Source organism: Heptranchias perlo, chromosome 7 (genome assembly GCF_035084215.1).
Source record: "Heptranchias perlo isolate sHepPer1 chromosome 7, sHepPer1.hap1, whole genome shotgun sequence".
Taxonomy (NCBI): domain Eukaryota; kingdom Metazoa; phylum Chordata; class Chondrichthyes; order Hexanchiformes; family Hexanchidae; genus Heptranchias; species Heptranchias perlo.
Window position 1 is genome coordinate 85,962,556 of NC_090331.1, and position 20,531 is coordinate 85,983,086.

At 46.5% G+C, this 20,531-nt stretch overlaps 1 long non-coding RNA gene across 1 annotated transcript; it reads left to right on the top strand.

Annotated features, from left to right (window-relative positions):
- The first annotated feature begins 274 nt into the window (after positions 1–274).
- Positions 275–19,518, top strand: LOC137323398 (uncharacterized). The gene is made up of 3 exons (XR_010963365.1): positions 275–448; positions 18,128–18,303; positions 19,377–19,518. It is a non-coding gene; the product is annotated as an uncharacterized lncRNA (long non-coding RNA).
- Positions 19,519–20,531: the final 1,013 nt, after the last annotated feature.

A 20,531-nucleotide genomic window follows, 5' to 3' on the forward strand; every position in this document is an offset into this window, starting at 1 on the left:
ATTTAATTGCCTGTAAAGCACTTTGGGACGTTCTGAGGATGTGAAAGGCGCTATATAAATGCAACACTTTACACTTTTAGTGGTATATGGTCATTAGAGAGCAGGATCTAGCCACATGGTAGGACAGTGGGAGGGTTTGTAATATTATAAGATCAGTTTTATTTGTAGGCTTGAAAAGGAATGGTATTTAATCCCTCCAGCTGTAAATTTGTTTCCACAATACACAGCACATCTGGACTCTCAATCAAAACTGAATCACATCAGGTTTGAAGGAACTGGAGTCAAAAAGAGCTGCAAAAATGGTTTAAGCAGATCCGCAAACATTGTAAGTGTAGTTACTGGAGCCCTACGGACTGAAATGCTGCCCCCGATCCCCGAAACACGTGCCTTCAGCAGGATATGTCAGCTCCAGCAGGCAGATGTGAAAGAAAACTTCTTGCTGCGGAATGTAAGAAAAATGTCTTTATTTATAACACATCCGAGTATTTAAAAGAGCTGTGGTTTTAAAGTGGGAAGCTTTATATAATTTTTACTGCATTCCTTCCCCAATTCCCATATATGGCCATTGCGCCCATTGCTTTGTGGGAATCTTCAACAGAATGACTTGCATTTAAATTTTTTGCACGCTAGTTGCCGTTTCATCGGCCGTTCCACCCCCTCTCTGCCCCCTCCCCATTTTATTCCCTCGTCTCTCCTTAAGGTGTTGACTGATGGTTTGCATCCGTTCTCCCAAGTTGTCGTAGCCCCTGTGGTTCCCCTCCTTTGTCCAAGTGGACATTGTTCGTGTGTGAACCTGGCCAATGCGTGAGGGTGGGATACTGGGATATTGAGGGGGAAGGGGTCACATCCGAGCATGATCCTGTCCTTGCCAAATGCTAACACGAGCAAGCCTGTCTGGGAAATCCCCAAAAGGACAGCAATGCCCCCCTGCACCCTCCATAAACTTGAGCTCATCCAAAACTCTGTTGCCCGTATCCTAACTTGCACCCAGTCCCATTCTCCCATCACCCCTCTGCTTGTTGACCTACATTGGCTGCCGGTCTGGGAACACCTCGATTTTAAAATTCTCATCTTTTGTTTTCAAATCCCTCCATGGCCTCATCCCTCCCTATCTCTGTAACCTCCTCCAGCCCGACAACCCTCCGAGATCTCTGCATTCCTCCAATTCTGGCCTCTTGTGAATCCCAGATTTCCTTTGCTCCACCATTGATGGCTGTGCCTTCAGCTGCCTAGGCCCTAAGCTCTGGAATTCCCTCCCAAAATCTCTCCACCTCTCTACCTCTCTCTTTCCTCCAATAAGATGCTCCTTAAAACCTACCTCTGTGACCAAGCTATTGGTCACCTGTCCAAATATCTCCTTATGTGGCTCGGTGTCAAATTTTGTCTGATAACGCTCCTGTGAAGCGCCTTGGGACGCTTTACTACGTTAAAGATGCTATATAAATGCAAGGTGTTGTTTATGGGGAGAGTGATTCTTCAGCGCGTTTATATTAGAACTATGTCCCTCCCATCCCCCTCCCCTTCAGTACTAAGTGATTTCAGTGGTGGGCAGCTGGGCAGCTCACTGGGGAGAACCCAGTGTGAGCATTGGGATTATTGATGGACAACTGTAGAATCATCTGCTCACATGAAAGCCCCACCAGCTCCACGACACAAAGGATCTCGTTCACACATCACAAAGAAGAAAAGCAAGAGCTGGTCTCTGGATTAAACTACCATCAGGTGTCTGCCTGGCTTTCCTTCACATGGTACCTGATTAAAGAGTCAAGAGATCCTTGTCGAAATCCTAGTTCCCGGTAGCTGCTCAGCACCGTATGATTCCCAGGCATTTTTCATTGAGCTCCTAAAATTTTAGTTTCCGAATTTTCTCCACTCTATTTCTGAAGGCAACAATTCATGCTGTCTGGTGTCTCTCTCCACTTGCTGTTCTTCGTTGGTGGCTCAGTGGGTAGCATTCTCACCTCTGACTCAGAAGGTTGTAGGTTTGAGTCCCACTCCAGAGACTTGAGCACAAAATCTAGGCTCACATCTCAGTGCAGTACTGAGGGAGTGCTGCACTATCAGAGGTGCCGTCTTTCGGATGTAATGTTAAACCAGGTAGACGTAAAAGATCCAATGGCACTATTCGAAGAAGAGCAAGGAAATTCTCCCCAGTGTCCTGGCCAACATTTGTCCCTCAGTCAACATCACTAAACATTTCCACCACCTCCAGCGCAATCCCACCACCAAACACATCTTCCCCTCCCCTTTCAGCATTCCCTCCGTGACACCCTGGTCCAATCTTCCATCACCCCCAATGCCCGCTCTCCTCCCCACGGCACCTTCCCGTGCGAGTGCAGGAGATGCAACACCCGCCCTTTCACCTCCTCCCTTTCCACTGTCCAGGGCCCCAAACACTCCTTCCAGGTGAAACAGCGGTTCACTTGTACTTCTTTCAATTTAGTATACTGTATCCACTGCTCACAATGCGGTCTCCTCTACACTGGGGAAACCAAACGCAGACTGGGTGATCGCTTTGCTGAACACCTCCACTCTGTCCATAAGCATGACCCTGGCTTGCCGGTCGCTTGCCATTTTAATTCCCCTTCCCACTCCTACTCTGACCTCGGCCTCTTACACTGTTCCAATGAAGATCAACGTAAGCCCGAGGAACAGCACCTCATCTTTCATTTAGGCACTTTACAACCTTCCGGACTCAACATTGATTTCAATAACTTCAGATCATAACCACTGCTGCCATTTTTTCGGTCAGCTAGTGCTGATAATGGTTCTGCTGCTGCCATTTACAGCAACTCCTGATCAATCTTTTATTTCTTAACCTGTCTCATTACTACACTCCTTGCCTCATCATCCCTTTTGTCATTTAGTCACTCGTGCCTTCTACCCTATCACAAACCTTCACTTGCTTTTGTACTCTATGCTTCTATTTATAAGAACATAAGAACATAAGAAATAGGAGCAGGAGTAGGCCAATCGGCCCCTCGAGCCTGCTCCGCCATTCAATAAGATCATGGCTGATCTGATCCTAACCTCAAATCTAAATTCATGTCCAATTTCCTGCCCGCTCCCCGTAACCCCTAATTCCCTTTACTTCGAGGAAACTGTCGATTTCTGTTTTAAATTTATTTAATGACGTAGCTTCCACAGTTTCTTGGGGCAGCAAATTCCACAGACCTACTACCCTCTGAGTGAAGAAGTTTCTCCTCATCACAGTTTTGAAAGAGCAGCCCCTTATTCTAAGATTATGCCCCCTAGTTCTAGTTTCAACCTTCCTTGGGAACATCCTTACTGCATCCACCCGATCAAGCCCCTTCACAATCTTATATGTTTCAATAAGATCGCCTCTCATTCTTCTGAACCCCAATGAGTAGAGTCCCAATCTACTCAACCTCTCCTCATATGTCCACCCCCTCATCCCCGGGATTAACCGAGTGAACCTTCTTTGTACTGCCTCGAGAGCAAGTATGTCTTTTCTTAAGTATGGAGACCAAAACTGTATGCAGTATTCCAGGTGCGGTCTCACCAATACCTTATATAACTGCAGCAATACCTCCCTGTTTTTATATTCTATCCCCTAGCAATAAAAGCCAACATTCCGTTGGCCTTCTTGATCACCTGCTGCACCTGCATACTAACTTTTTGATCTTCTTGCACTAGGACCCCCAGATCCCTTTGTACTGCAGTACTTTCCAGTTTCTCGCCTTTAAGATAATAACTTGCTCTCTGATTTTTCCTGCCAAAGTGCATAACCTTACATTTTCCAATATTGTATTGCATCTGCCAAATCTCCGCCCACTCACCCAGCCTGTCTATATCCCCCTGTAGGTTTTTTATGTCCTCCTCACTCTCCACTTTCCCTCCCATCTTTGTATCATCTGCAAACTTTGATATATTACACTCGGTCCCCTCCTCCAAATCATTAATATAGATTGTAAAGAGTTGGGGACCCAGCACCAACCCCTGCGGAACACCACTGGCTACTGGTTGCCAGTCCGAGAATGAACCATTTATCCCAACTCTCTGCTTCCTGTCAGATAACCAATCCTCCACCCATGCCAGAATATTACCCCCAAACCAGTGATTCCTTATCTTGAGCAATAATCTTTTATGTGGCACCTTGTCGAATGCCTTCTGGAAGTCTAAATACACTACGTCCACTGCTTCCCCTTTATCCACCCTGTACGTTATGTCCTCAAAGAACTCAAGCAAATTTGTCAGACATGACTTCCCCTTCGTAAAGCCATGCTGACTTTGTCCTATTAAATTATGATTATCCAAATGTTCTGCTACTGTCTCCTTAATAATAGATTCCAAAATTTTACCCACCACAGATGTTAGGCTAACTGGTCTATAATTTCCAGCCTTCTGCCGACTACCCTTTTTAAATAACGGTGTTACATTAGCAGTTTCCCAATCTGCCGGGACCTTTGCCGAGTCCAGAGAATTTTGGAAAATTATTACCAAAGCATCCACAATCCCTACTGCCACTTCCCTCAAGACCCTAGGATGTAAGCCATCAGGTCCAGGGGATTTATCTGCCTTGAGTCCCATTAATTTACTGAGTACCAATTCCTTAGTGATTTTAATCGTATTTAGCTCCTCCCCCCCGAGAGCCCCCTGTTTGTCCAGTGTTGGGATATTCTTAGTGTCCTCTACCGTAAAGACTGAAACAAAATATTTGTTCAGCATTTTTGCCATTTCCATGTTTCCCACCATTAATTTCCCGGTCTCATCCTCTAAGGGACCTACGTTTGCCTTAGCCACCCTTTTTCTTTTTATATAACTATAGAAACTCTTGCTATCTGTTTTTATATTTTTTGCTAATTTATTTTCATAATCTATCTTCCCTTTCTTAATCAATCCTTTAGTTACTTTTTGCTGTCTTTTGAAGACTTCCCAATCTTCTATCCTCCCACTAAGTTTGGCTACCTTATATGTCCTTGTTTTTAGTCGGATACTGTCCCTAATTTCTTTACTTAGCCACGGATGGCTGTCATTTCTTTTACACCCTTTTTTCCTCAGTGGAATATATATTTTTTGAAAGTTGTAAAATAACTCCTTGAATGAACACCACTGCTCATGTACCGTCTTACCCTTTAATCTATTTTCCAAGTCCACTTTAATCAATTCCGCTCTCATACCATCATAGTCTCCTTTATTCAAGCTCAGTACACTTGTTTGAGAACCAACCTTCTCACCCTCTAATTGGATATGGAATGTAACCATGTTATGGTCACTCATTCCAAGGGGATCCTTAACTAAGACATTATTAATTAATCTTGGCTCATTACACAGGACCAGGTCCAAGGTTGCTTGCCCCCTTGTAGGATCAGTTACATACTGCTCAAGAAATCCATCCCTAATACACTCAATAAACTCTTCCTCAAGGCTGCCCTGCCCAATTTGATTTGTCCAGTTAATATGATAGTTAAATTCCCCCATAATTATAGCTGTTCCCTTATTACATGCCCCGACTATTTCCTGATTAATACTTCTTCCAGCAGAGTTGCAACTATTAGGAGGCCTATATATTACGCCCACTAGTGTTTTTTTCCCCTTATTATTCCTTATCTCTATCCAAACTGTTTCATTATCCTGATCCTTTGTCCCAATTTCATTTCTCTGTATTACAGTGATTCCTTCCCTTATTAACATAGCCACCCCACCTCCCCTTCCTTCCTGCCTGTCCTTCCTGATTGTTAAATACCCTGGCATATTTAATTCCCAGTCGTTGTCACCCTGCAGCCATGTTTCTGTAATGGCCACAAGATCATACCCATACGTAGTTATTTGTTCCATTAACTCGTCCATTTTGTTATGAATGCTACGTGCATTCAGATAAAGAACTTTCAAATATGTTTTGTGACACTTAGTTCCTGCTTTTTCCTTTTTTAACACTTTACCTTTTACTCCATACCTTCTGTCCCTTCCTGACACGCTTTCCTCTGTCTCCCTGCTCAGGTACCCAACCCCCTGCCACAGCTTTGATGCTGGGTTAATCGCCTTACGCCTTCTAGTTTTTATTTTATCTGTCGTGCCTAAAGTACACTTTCTTTCCGCTGCTCTATGCTTTTCCCTTTCACTTGTTCTTGAACAACTGTTTGTACTGTTTGTATTGTAGATTTCCCCTGGGTCTTCCCCTCTCTTGCTGCTCTCAATTTTATTCCCTTCTGACTCCCCGCTCAGGTTCCCATCCCCCTGCCACTCTAGTTTAAACCTTCCTCAACAGCACTAGCAAACACCCCCGCGAGGACATTGGTCCCGGTCCTGCTCGGGTGTAACCCGTCACGCTAGTGCAGGTCCCACCTTCCCCAGAACCGGTCCCAATGTCCCAGGAATCTAAATCCCTCCCTCCTACACCATCCCTGCAGCCACGCATTCATCCTGTCTATTCTCCTGTTCCTATTATAAAGCCCAGGATCCCGTATGCTTTCTCAATCTGTCCTGCCAGCTTCAACGATTTGTGCACATATACCCCCAGATCTCTCTGTTCCTGTGCCCCTTTTAGAATTGTGCCCTTTAGTTTATATTGTCTCTCTTCATTCTTCCTACCGAAATGTATCACCTCGCATTTTTCTGCGTTAAATTTCATCTGCCACGTGTCTGCCCATTCCACCAGCCTGTCTATATCCTCTTGAAGTCTATCACTATCCTCCTCACTGTTTACTACCCTTCCAAGTTTTATGTCATCCTCAAATTTGGAAATTGTGCCCTGTACACCCAAGTCATTAATATATATCAAGAAATATACCTCCCTCCAGTCTGAAAAACAACCGTTCACCACTACTCTCTGTTTCCTGTCACTTTGCCAATTCTGTATCCATGCTGCTACTGCCTCTTTTATTCCATGGGCTTCAATCTTGATGACAAGCCTATTATGCAGCACTTTATCAAACGCTTTTTGAAAGTTCATATACACCACATCAACTGCATTGCCTCATCTACCCTCACTGTTACCTCATCAAGTTGGTTAAACATGATTTGCCTTTAACAAATCCGTGCTGGCTAATCAATCCACACTTGTCCAAGTGACTGCTAATTCTGTATTGGATTATCGTTTTTTAAAGTTTCCCCACCACCGAGGTTAAACTGAATGATCTATAATTGCTGGTTTTATCCTTACACCTTTTTTTGAACAAGGGTGTAACATTTGCAATTCTCCAGTCCTCTGGCACTACTCCCGTATCTACGGATGTTTGGAAGTTTATGGCCAGTACCTCCGCAATTTCCACCCTTACTTCCCTCAGCAATCCAGGACGCATCCTATCTGGACCGGGTGACTTATCTACCGTCTGTTGTCATTGCATTCCTCCTCAAAAAAAGTATCGTTGGCCCCTCTGTCCTTGCAAACTACCACCCTATCTCCAACCTCCATTTCCTCTCCAAAGTCCATGAACATGTTGTCACCTCCCAAATCCATGCCCATCATTCCCGCAACTCCATGTTTGAATCCGTCCAATCAGGTTTCCTCCCCTGCCACAGCACTGAAACGGCCCTTATCAAAGTCACAAGTGACATCCTATGTGACTGTGACCGTGGTAAACTATCCCTCCTCATCCTTCTCGACCTGTCTGCAGACTACGACACGGTTGACCCACACCATCCTCCTCCAACACCTCTCCTCCGTCGTCCAGCTGGGTGGGACTACGCTCGCCTGGTTCCATTCTAATCTATACAATCATAACAGAGAATCGCCCGCAATGGCTTCTCTTCCCTCTCCCATGTTGTTACCTTTGGAGTCCCCCAAGGATTTATACTTGACCCCCTCCTATTTCTCATCTACATGCTGCCCCTCAGCGACATCATTCGAAAACCCAATGTCAAATTCCACGTGTACACTGACGACGCCCAGCTCTACCTCACCAACACCTCTCTCGACCGCTCCACTGTCTCTCATTTGTCACACTGCTTGTCCGACTGGATGGGCAAAAATTTCCTTCAACTAAGTATTGGGAAGACCGAAGCCATTGTCTTTGGTCCCCGTCGCAAACTCCGTTCCCTAGCCACTGACTCGATCCCTCTCCCTGGCCACAGTCTGAGGCTGAACCAGGCTGTTTGCAACCTTGGCATCCTATTTGACCCTGAGATGAGCTTCCGATCACAGATCAGCACCATCATCAAGACCGCCTACTTCCACCTCCATAACATCGCCTGTCTCCGCCCCTGCCTCAGCTCATCTGCTGCTGAAACCCTCATCCATGCCTTTGTTACCTTTAGACTGGACTATTCCAATGCTCTCCTGGCCGGCCTCCCATCTTCCACCCTCCATAAACTTGAGCTCATGCAAATCTCTGCTGCCCATATCCTAACTCACATCAAGTCCCGTTCACCCATCACCCCTGTGCTCACTGACCTACATTGGCTCCTGGTCCGGAAATGCTTCGATTTTAAAATTCTCATCCTTGTTTTCAAATCTCTCCATGGCCTCGCCCCCTGCCTATCTCTGTAACCTCCTCCAACCCTACAACCCTCCGAGATCTCTGAGCTCCTCTAATTCTGGCCTCTTGCACATCCCCAATTTTAATCGCTCCACCATTGGCGGCTGGGCCTCCAGCTGGCTAGGCCCTAAGCTCTGGAATTCCCTCCCTAAACCTGTCCGCCTCCCTCTCCTTCTTTGACGCTCCTTAAAACCTTCCTCTATGTCCAAGCCTGTCCTAATACCTCCTTATGTGGCTCGGTGTCAAATTTTGTTTGATAACGCTCCTGTGAAGCGCCTTGGGATGTTTTACTACATTAAAGGTGCTGTATAAATGCAAGTTGTTGTTGTTATACAGTGTATTTTAGTCATATCCTTTTTATAAGACTTCTGAACGTCCTGATGTTTCAGTGTTGCATTTGATAATGTTCCACACTCTAAGCTCATCAAGTGCAGATTACACATATCAGGAAAGACTGAACAGGCTGGGGGCTCTTTTCTCTAGAAAAGAGAAGGCTGAGGGGTGAACTGATAGAGGTCTTTAAAATTAAAATTATGAAAGGGTTTGATAGGATACTCATAAAGAAAATGTTTCCTCTTGTGGGACAGTCCAAAACTCGGGGCCATAAATATAAGATAGTCATTAATAAATCCAATACGGAATTGAGAAAAAACTTCCTTACCCAGAGAGTAATTGTTCTTGAGATATGGGCAACACTGGCGAGGCCACATTTACTGCCCATCTTGAGTTGCCCTGAAGGAATTAAGGATCAACTACATAGTGTGGGATTGGAGTCACATGCAGGCCCAGACCGGGTAGGGGTGGCAGGGTCCCCTCCCTGAAGGGAATTTGTGAAGAAGTGTCGGCCATGGCTCAGTGGTAGAACTCTCTCCTTTGAGTCAGAAGGGCGTGGGTTTGGCCCCACTCCAGAGATTTGAGCACATAATCTGGACTGACACTCCCAGTGCAGTACTGAGGGAGTGCTGCACTGTCAGAGGTGCCGTCTTTCGGATGAGACATTAAACCGAGGCCCCGTCTGCCCTCTCAGGTGGATGTTAAAGATCCCATGGCACTTTCTTGAAGAAGAGCAGAGGAGTTCTCCCCGGTGTCCTGGTCAATATTTATCCCTCAACCAACATCACTAAAACAGATGATCTGGTCATTATGACATTACTGTTTGTGGGACCTTGCTGAGGACAAATCGTGCTGCCCCACCCCTCCTCCTTGCTGTTCAACAAAATCCAATGTTAGAATCTGGTTTTCTCCAGGAACAGAGGAGCTCCTTGTGAGGGACGTACCCCTGAATGTTGTTAATCAAGGACTAATGGATTGACTATCATGGCCTGGAACTTCCTGTGGGACAGTTAAGCAAAATTCGCATTCATTCTGCCGTTGGAAATTTCCTGCCAATCTTGTCAGCATTTGCCAGAAAGTAAAAATCAGCGTTACCAATTGGGGCCCAAGGAAAGAGGGTAACTCACACCAAATCCCGACAAATCCCGGAATGGGCAACACACCTCATATGGGAGCTGTGTGCCGTTTGTACAACTAGGGTCGCCAACCCTCCAGGGTTGCCCTGGAGTCTCCAGGAATTAAGAGATTAATTTCCCCGGACACTCCTGCGAGCAACCCAGGAGAAAAAAAATCATAGGGGCGTTAAAAAAACATTGTGTGTGTTTGCATTTTCTTTGAACACTTTCATTTATTAATTATAATAATATTGGGAGGTGGGGCAACAAGGCTGGGTGGACGGGCGGTCATGTGACGAAACCTCCAGGAATACGTCCAACCTGAGTTGGTGACCCTACTTACAAGAAATGTCTATCGTTTGTGCTACAGATGTGAATCCTCAGGAGATCTCTTGTAAGTCGGGTCATTTGTTTCGTCTGCGGTTTTTTTTGGTGTGTCTTATTCCTTTTGATTTTCAACGTCTTTTCTGGATATCCCAGGCTTTTATTTTTTTTATATATATTCCTAGTTCTACCCCCCTGGCCTTTGCAAACTCCCACATTTTTCAGCCTTTGAGTGAAGTCCCTCAATCTCTGGGAACCTCACCCAAATTTGATCAAAACTGTAGGGTTCAGAGGGGGGATTCTGAGATAGAAAAATCTCCATGTGTGAAGTTTCTTCCCCGTTCCCTGCAGCCTGGGGTAGGCCGAGTGGAGGCCACGCCCAGACACTTGAAGGGAAAAAATTTACAGAGCTATGGGGAAAGAGCAGGGAGAGTGGGACTAATTGGATAGCTCTGTCAAAGAGCTGGCACAGGCGCAGTGGGCCGAATGGCCTCCTTCTGAGTTGTAAGATTCTACAATCGAAAAGACCGATTACAGAAAAATGGAGGTTTCACCACGTATCAACGACCACAACTGTAGTCGCAAGGATTGAGTTGTGGAGCTTGAATTGGTTCAATGGAGGGACAAATGTCGTCCTATTCATGTAAGGAATCTTACAACACCAGGTTATGGACCAACAGTTGTATTTGAAAATCACAAGCTTTCAGAGCTTACCTCCTTCGTCAGGTGAGTGAGAGGTTCTAAAAACGCATAGCGTTTGAGTGGGATATCCAGAAAAGACGCTGAAAATCAAAAGGAATAAGACACACCAAAAAAAACCGCAGATGAAACAAATGACCCTACTTACAAGAGATCTCCTGAGGATTCACATCTGTAGCACAAACGCATAGCGTTTTTAGAACCTCTCACTCACCTGACGAAGGAGGTAAGCTCCGAAAGCTTGTGATTTTCAAATAAAACTGTTGGACTATAACCTGGTGTTGTAAGATTCCTTACATTTGTCCACCCCAGTCCATCACCGGCATCTCCACATCGTCCTATTCATCAGCAGCTCTCGCTTGATAAACAGGTCACAAGGACGATGGGCCGAATGGCCTCCTTCTGTGCTGTGCCGACTATGATACGATGACACCTCAGTCTCTGCTGAGTCGGCCCCAGCAGGTGAGCTCCTCTCACTTGAGTTGCAGTTACAATGAAGGATGTGCTGATGCTACCCTCTTGTGAACAGAGATTGTCATTACAGCCATTTGCATTCATCAAACTTCAAAACAGCCCAAAGTCAGCCTGGATTCCTTATTGGGTTTTGTTGGGCTTTCCACTCTAGCTGATTGGTTCTGGCCTGTTTATATCTTTAGGTGTCAGCCGTGGCTCAGTTGGTGTTGCTCTCACCTCTGAATCTGAAGGTTGTGGGTTCAATTCCTATTCTAGAGATTTGAGTACAAAATCTAGGCTGTCACTCCAGTGCAGTACTGAGGGAGTGCTGCACTGTCAGATGTGTCCTCTCTTGGATGAGATGTTAAACTGATGCTCTATCAAGTGGATACAGCAAAGGCTATGGGCCCCGACAACATCCGGCTGTAGTGCTGAAGACTTGTGCTCCAGAACTAGCTGCGCCTCTAGCCAAACTGTTCCAGTACAGCTACAACACTGGCATCTACCTGAAAATGTGGAAAATTGCCCAGGGACGTCCTGTCCACAAAAAGCAGGACAAATCCAATCCGGCCAATTACCGCCCCATCAGTCTACTCTCAATCATCAGCAAAGTGATGGAAGGTGTCGTTGACAGTGCTATCAAGCGGCACTTACTCACCAATAACCTGCTCACCGATGCTCAGTTTGGGTTCTGCCAGGACCACTCGGCTCCAGACCTCATTACAGCCTTGGTCCAAACATGGACAAAAGAGCTGAATTCCAGAGGTGAGGTGAGAGTGACTGCCCTTGACATCAAGGCAGCATTTGACCGAGTGTGGCACCAAGGAGCCCTAGTAAAATTGAAGTCAATGGGAATCAGGGGGAAAACTCTCCAGTGGCTGGAGTCATACCTAGCACAAAGGAAGATGGTAGTGGTTGTTGGAGGCCAATCATCTCAGCCCCAGGACATTGCTGCAGGAGTTCCTCAGGGCAGTGTCCTAGGCCCAACCATCTTCAGCTGCTTCATCAATGACCATCCCTCCATCATAAGGTCAGAAATGGGGATGTTCGCTGATGATTGCACAGTGTTCAGTTCCATTCGCAACCCCTCAAATAATGAAGCAGTCCGAGCCCGCATGCAGCAAGACCTGGACAACATCCAGGCTTGGGCTGATAAGTGGCAAGTAACATTCGTGCCAGACAAGTGCCAGGCAATGACCATCTCCAACAAGAGAGAGTCTAACCACCTCCCCTTGACATTCAGCGGCATTACCATCGCCAAATCCCCCACAATTAACATCCTGGGGGGTCACCATTAACCAAAAACTTAACTGGACCAGCCATATAAATACTGTGGCTACAAGAGCAGGTCAGAGGCTGGGTATTCTGCGGCGAGTGACTCATCTCCTGACTCCCCAAAGCCTTTCCACCATCTACAAGGCACAAGTCAGGAGTGTGATGGAATACTCTCCACTTGCCTGGATGAGTGCAGCTCCAAAAACACTCAAGAAGCTCGACACCATCCAGGACAAAGCAGCCCACTTGATTGGCACCCCATCCACCACCCTAAACATTCACTCCCTTCATCACTGGCGCACAGTGGCTGCAGTGTGTACCATCCAGAGGATGCACTGCAGCAGCTCGCCAAGGCTTCTTCGACAGCACCTCCCAAACCCGTGACCTCTACCACTTAGAAGGACAAGGGCAGCAGGTACATGGGAACAACACCACCTGCATGTTCCCCTCCAAGTCACACACCATCCCGACTTGGAAATATATCGCCGTTCCTTCATCGTCGCTGGGTCAAAATCCTGGAACTCCCTTCCTAACAGCACTGTGGGAGAACCTTCACCACACGGACTGCAGTGGTTCAAGAAGGCGGCTCACCACCACCTTCTCGAGGGCAATTAGGGATGGGCAATAAATGCCGGCCTCACCAGCGGTGCCCACATCCCATGAACGAATAAAAAAAATGTAAAAGATCCCTTGGCACTATTTTGAAGAAGAGTGATGGAGTCCTCCCTGATGTCCTGGTTGATATTTGTCACTCAACAAACTCTGAACACAAATGATCTGGTCATTATCTCATTGCTGTTTGTGGGACCTTGCTATGTGCAAATTGTTTGCTGCATTTCCCACATTACAACAGTGATTACACTTCAAAAAAAAACTACTTCATTGGCTATAAAGTGCTTTGGGACATTGTAAAAGGTATAAATGCAAGTCTTTCTTTTCTTACATTTAAAGGTGCACTGTCTATACTCAAACTGTTTGGCACATTAGTTTTATGTTTGCCGAACAACACAATTGGGTTGAAATTGGACTGTGCAATGATCCCTTTAATGTCATCCTATGAAATTTCATTTTTCTGATTTTTCTGCTATTTATTCCAAATCAATTGGTGCCTTTATTTAAGTAGAGGACAATTTGGGTTGAAATTACACTGAGTGATATTAGTCTTTATAATTAAACCGTTCAAGACAAATATCACACAGCGCAATCTCAACCCAATTATGTCATTGTTTTTGTAAAAATCCTAAATCGCACCAGTCAATTATAACGACTTACAATAATGATGTAAATCACAGCTCTAAATATTGGTGCTCGGATTATTTTTGTCATTCCCCACTTGAATACTACTACTACTACTACAACAACAACAACAACAACAACAACAACAACAACCTGCATTTATGTAGCGCCTTATCAAAGTAAAACATTCCAAGGAACATTATCAAACAAAATTTGACACCGAGCCACACAAGGAGATATTAGGACAGGTGACCAAAAGCTTGGTCAAAAAGGTAAGGTTTTAAGGAGCGTCTTAAAGGAGGAGAGCGAGGCGGAGAGGTTTAGGCAGGGAATTCCAGGCCTTAGGGCCTAGGCAGCTGAAGGCACGGCCGCCAACAGTGGAGCAATTAAAATCGGGGATGCGCAAGAGGCCAGAATTGGAGGAGCTCAGAGATCTCGGAGGGTTGTAGTTCTGGAGGAGGTCACAGGGACTGGGAGGGGGCGAGGCCATGGAGGGATTTGAAAACAAGGATGAGAATTTTAAAATTGAGGCATTCCTGGACCGGGAGCCAATGGAGGTCGGTGAGCACAGGGGTGATGGGAGAACGGGACTTGGTGCGAGTTAGGATACAGGCAGCAGAGTTTTCAATAAGCTCAAGTTTATGGAGGGTGGAAGATGGGAGGCCAGACAGGAAAGCATTGGAGTAGTCCAGTCTGGAGGTAATAAAGGCATGGATGAGGGTTTCAGCAGCAGATGAGCTGAGGCAGGGACGAAGACAGGCGATGTTTTGGTGGTGGAAATAGGCGGTCATGGTGATGGAGCGGATATGTAGTCGGAAGCTCATCTCAGGGTCAAATAGGTTGCCAAGGTTGCAAACGGTCTGGTTCAGCCTCAGACAGTGGTCAGGGAGAGGGATGGAGTTGGTGGCTAGGGAATGGAGTTTGCGACGGGGACCAAAGACAATGGCTTCAGTCTTCCCAATATTTAGTTGGAGGAAATTTTTGCGAATCAGACAAGCAGTGTGACAAATGAGAGACAGTGGGGGGGTCGAGGGAGGTGGTAGTGAGATAGAGCTGGGTGTCGTCAGTGTACATGTGGAATCTGTTGTGTTTTCGGATGATGTTGCCGAGGGGCAGCATGTAGATGAGAAATAGGAGGGGGCCAAGAATAGACCCTTGAGGGACTCCAGAGGTAACGGAGCGGGAGCGGGAAGAGAAGCCATTGCAGGTGGCTACGACTGGATAGATAAGAATGGAACTTGGCGAGCGTAGTCCCACCCAGCTGGATGGCGGAGGAGAGGCGTTGGAGAAGGTTGGTGTGGTCAACCGTGTCAAAGGCTGCAGACAGGGCGAGAAGGATGAGGAGGGATAGTTTACCACGGTCACATCGGATGTCATTTGTGTCTTTGATAAGGGCCGTTTCAGAGCTGTGGCAGGGGCGGAAACCTGATTGGAGGGGTTCAAACATGGAGTTGCGGGAAAGATGGGCATGGATTTGGGAGGCGACATCACGTTCAAGGACTTTGGAGAGGAGACTTTGCTTTCCCACCTAGCTTTGTATTGTCAGCAAACTTAGATACATTACATTCAGGCCCTTCATCTAAGTCATTATTGTAGATTATAAATAGTTGAGGCCCAAGCACCGATCCTTGTGGTGCCCCACTAGTTACAGACTGCCAACCTGACAATGATCCGTTTATTCATACTCTCTGTTTCCTGTCCTTTAACCAATCCTCTATCCATACCAAAAGTTACCCCCAACCCCATGAGCCCTTACCTTTTATGTGACACCTTATTGAATGCCTTTTGAAAATCCAAACATACGACATCCACCGGTTCCCCTTTATCTACCCTGCTAGTTACATCCTCAAAAAACTCAAATAAATTTGTGAAACCATGTTTGGAGGATTGGAAAATGATGGTCAGAACCTCCATCCAGAGAGTAATGGTTTTAATGGGAATAAGGGCATCAAAGGTGATGGTGAGGTTGTGATTGAGCAGATCGGTAGCTGCAGAAATTTCATGGTGAATGGAGGGCCAAAGGCTGGCCAGTTGGGAATTTGAAAGTGCTGGAGGACAGTTTTTTCCAGGGACGGACACAGAACGAAGTGGGGTTGGGAAGTGGGAGGGGGATATGGGTGGAGAGGGATACAAGGCAGTGATCAGAGATGGCCTTATCCGTGATTGACACGATGGGAGTAGAGAGGCCATATGCAATGGCAAGGTTGAGGGGGTGGCCATGAATTTGGGTAGGGGAGTTTATATGGGGGGAGAGATTAAGGGAAGATAGGAGGGCAGTGAACTCAGTGGAGAGAGAACACGATGGAGTTTGAAATCACCAAAGAAGAGAAGTCGCTCGGTGCAGAGGCTGAGGGAGGAAGGCAGTGAAGATATTTCGGTGAGAAACTTGGCATGAAGCTTGGGTAGAGAACGAGGATTTTAAAGGAGAGGCAAGAGGGGGGAACAAGGTGAGATGCTCAAAGGAGAAGGTTCCAGAGAAGTCGGGGGACAGACCAAAGTATGATTTGGTGATAAGGGCCACACCACCACCGCGGCGGGGCAAGTGATGGAAGGTACAGCCGGGCAGGGAGGCTTCATCAAGGGGGAAGGTGTCATCACCCGTCAGCCAGGTTTCCGTCAAGGCTATGATGTCAATGCAATCATCCACAATAAGCTCATGGATGGTAAGGGCCTCGTTCACAAGTGAACAGACATTCTGGAGGGAGAGGCGGAGGGAGCGGTGATAGCTGATCCGCTGGCAGAGTCCACAGGGTCAGCGCTGGGAGGGGCGAATGGGACAGGAAGGAGATTAGCAAGATTGTCCCCCAACGGGCCATTGGGTGGGAAAGTTGGTGAGAGAGTACGATGGGGCAGTGGAGGTTGCTGCTCATAAGGAGGCAGTTACGCGTGCCTCGATGGGCCCTTCGGAGAATGCCAAGGGAAGCACAGAGGGAAGCTATAGGCATATCTAAGAGAGAATCAAGTCTGGGACGGCGGCAGGAGAGTAGGAAGGTCGAGGAGTGCTCAAGGGTTGGGGTAGGAATTTGGAGGGGCAGAGTACCCGAGAGGGGAGAAATGAAAGGAGGCATGGCGACAGGAAAGAGCGGCCGAGGAGGGGTAAAGAGAAAAGAAGATAAAAGGGTGAGAAAAAGGGAAATCGAAGTGATGGGCTCGGGGTCGGATCGTCACCAAAACGTGCAGGAGAATGGACACAGATAAACTCAAGTTATACAGGTGTAGTTACATAGCAAGATTGGGATAGGTCTTGGTGCCAGAGGAGTAAACAGGGTCATAAATTGGTAATAAACAGGAACTAGAGAGGAGATAGTCGGAGGGAGTCCAAGGTCAGAGGTCCTGTGGTGGGATAAAGTTGACGTACAGGGTGGAGTCAGCTTGGAGCATCGACAAACTGACATCCAGGTTCGGAGGGTGAGTGAGTCTAGAATCTATTTGAAGGGTAGAGTATTGGAGGACTCACTGCTGGAGATATTTGTGTGGGAATGAAGAGGCAGGAGGTGTGCAGAATCGATCGCTGGGCAGGGAAATAGTGGTGAAGTTCAAGGTCACTATAAGATCCAGAATAATTGAGTTTAGGCTGGGACTTACTGATTGTTAGAAGTCTGGCCTTTTGTCCATCCCTCAGTTTCTTCACTCCACCACTGGCGGCCGTACCTTCAGCTGTCAGGTCTCTAAGGTCTGGAATTCCCTCCCTAAACCTCTCCGCCTCTCTACCTCTCTCTCCTCCTTTAAGACACTCTTCAAAACATACCTCTTTGACCAAGCTTTTGGTCACCTGACCTAATATCTCTTTATGTGGCTCTGATTCAATTTTTGTTTGATAATCGCTCCTGTGAAATGCCGTTTTACTACTTTAAAGGTGCTATATAAATGCAAGTTTTTGCTGTTAGTTAATGTAATTAACTGCAGTACTGACATCAAAAACTAGCCGAACACCAAACCAACCACTGCACTGACTGGGGCCGATTTTCACCCCCATTTTCCGGTGGGAACGGGATTGGTTGCTCGCTGAACATCAGACTGAAAGGCCTGATTCCTCGTTCCGGCCGCAGCCATTTTGATCGGGGCCTTCGGATAGGCGGCCAAGTAGGGTTCCCATCTCTGGTTGGACGTATTCCTGGAGATTTCATCACATGACCTCCCATTTCCAACCCAAACAGCCTTTTTGTCATATTTCCATTATTTTTATCACGAATAAATGCAAGTGTTCAAAGAAAATGAAAAAAACACAAAGTTGTTTTATGATTTTTCTCCCAGGTTTGCTTGCAGTGGTGTCCTGGAGATTAATCTTCAATTCCTGGAGACTCCAGGCCAATCCTGGAGAGTTGGCAACCCTACAGCCAAGGCCGCAGCCGGAAGCAGGCGGGAGAAATCGGGATCTTGTGACGTCACATGGAGGAGCATCGCTGTGGGCGATCGCCCAATGGTACGAGGTATGGACTGGGCCTGACCACTCCTTAAAGGGGCTGTTGGAGGACCTTCCAAAAAATGGGTCGGGAAGGGTTTTCTCAGCAATTTCTGCGAGGCCAGCGGGAGCGTTTATGATCGATCTGCCCGATGTCCGACCCTCTCCCCCCGTCCCCCACCACCCCCCCACCCCGCCTTTAATACAATCTGTCTGCTTACATTGGGCGGGGGCTGGGCTCACTCCATCTCTCACCTGATGAAAGGGGCCGCATCAGAATCTGTTCCTCACTTGAATTAATTAGTTCCCAGCACCTCCCTCAGATCTCCCCCTCCCCACTAACAAGCTTTTATAGCCCAGCCCTAATCATTATTTAAAGATTTACCTTGTCTTATAGCCTGCTCTTTTAGTGCAACTTACACTGTGGGTCCGGGCTCTTCACTTTGGTGTCTGTATGTAAGTCAGATGACTCCACCCTTCTTGAACCATGGCTCAGTGGGTAGCACTCCAGCCTCTGAATCAAAAGGTCATGCGTTCAAGCCCTACTCCAGAGACATGAGCACAAAATCTACCCTGACACTCTCAGTGGGGTATTGAGGCAGAGGTGCTGAGACATTAAACTGAGGCCCCGTCTGCCCTCTCATGTGGACGTAAAAGTTCTCACGCACTATTTCAAAGAAAAGAATGGAAACTTTTCCTGGCCAATATTTATCCTTCAACAAACATCACTAAAACAGATTATCTGGTAATTTATCTCATTGCTGTTTGTGGGATCTTGTTGTGTATAAATTGGCTGCTGCGGTTCTTACATTACAACAGTGACTAAACTTCAAAAAGTACTTCATTGGCTGTAAAGCGGTTTAGGAGTCCTGAGGTTGTGAAAGGCACTATATAAATTCAAGTCTTTCTTTCTTTTCTTGTTCGTGCAAAGCCTGGTGAAGCCTGGTAAATGAAAGAAAGGCATTTGTTATCCTTGCTCCTCAGATGGGGATGTGAACCCATTTTACGTGACACAAAACAGGAGATGGCGAATCACTAATTGTTTACTACAGATCGATGTGGAGTTATCCGAGCCCTGAATGCTCGTCTCTCTTTCTCTAGTTTCTCCGCCATCTCCATGCACCACTTCTTCATTTCATCCACGAGACTCACCTCCTGCTCCCTTGACCCCTTTCCTCACTCGGCTCCTTTTTAGTGAGCCTCTGGAATACTTTGCCAGCTGGTGTGGTGGGTGCTGACTCTCTGTAAGACTTCAAGAGGGAGCTGGACCGAGATCACATCATTTCGAAGGTAAGTGTCTTTTCAATAACACTTGGTCCATGTGATCGCCTGGAATGGTTTTGAGGCCTGAGGGGGTCAGAGAGGACCTTGACAAAATATTTTTTCCCTTATTGGCCCTGGATTTTTTTTTCTGTTTTTTGCCTCACCCAGGAGATTATATGGCTGCGGGGGTGGATGTGAGGGTGGGAGGTCAGGGGAAGGAAGTAGTGTTTAGTCATGATGCTCCAGCCATCACGGCGTGGGGCAGGCTTGATGGACCAGATGGTCTTTTATTGTCTGTCATTTTCATATGTTCGTATTTTTGACACAAACAGGCTGATGAGACATCCAGTTTAATTATTTTTCACACCATGTTTTTCCTTGTAATTGACTGCAACTTTTAACATATAAGAATCTCCTACCAGTGGAAACAATTTCTCCCTATCTACTGTGTCAGATCAGACAATTAGATGGCTGTTGCCTGCTACAGGAGTTTCATGTTGCAAAGATGCAACGGTGGGGGTGGGAGTAGGGATTGATGTGATTGCGGTTGTGAGGGGATTGCAGTGTTGAATTTAATTACTTTGGCAGGAGCTATTAACAAAGGATATTGTTTCCTTAATTTGTCTTGCTAATGAAATTTCCCGCACTGCTGAAGTCTTAGTATCTGTGAGTTCTGGCAACACTTGTAACGAGGCTGTTAACAGCCGTGGCTGACTGCCAAACCCCTGTCTACAAGTTTCATGAGGTTCGAAATTGAAGGAATTTCACTAAGGAATTCAGGAAAAACTTCCTTACCCCGAGAGCGGTGAGAACGTGGAACTCACCACCACAAGGAGTAGTTGAGGCAGCTGACTTAGATGCATTTAAGGGGATGCTAGATAAACACATGAGGGAGAAAGGAATAGAAGGATATGCAGGTAAGGTGAGATGAAGTAAGGTGAGAGGAGGCTCGTGTGGAGCATAAACACCGACATAGACCAAATGGGCAAAATG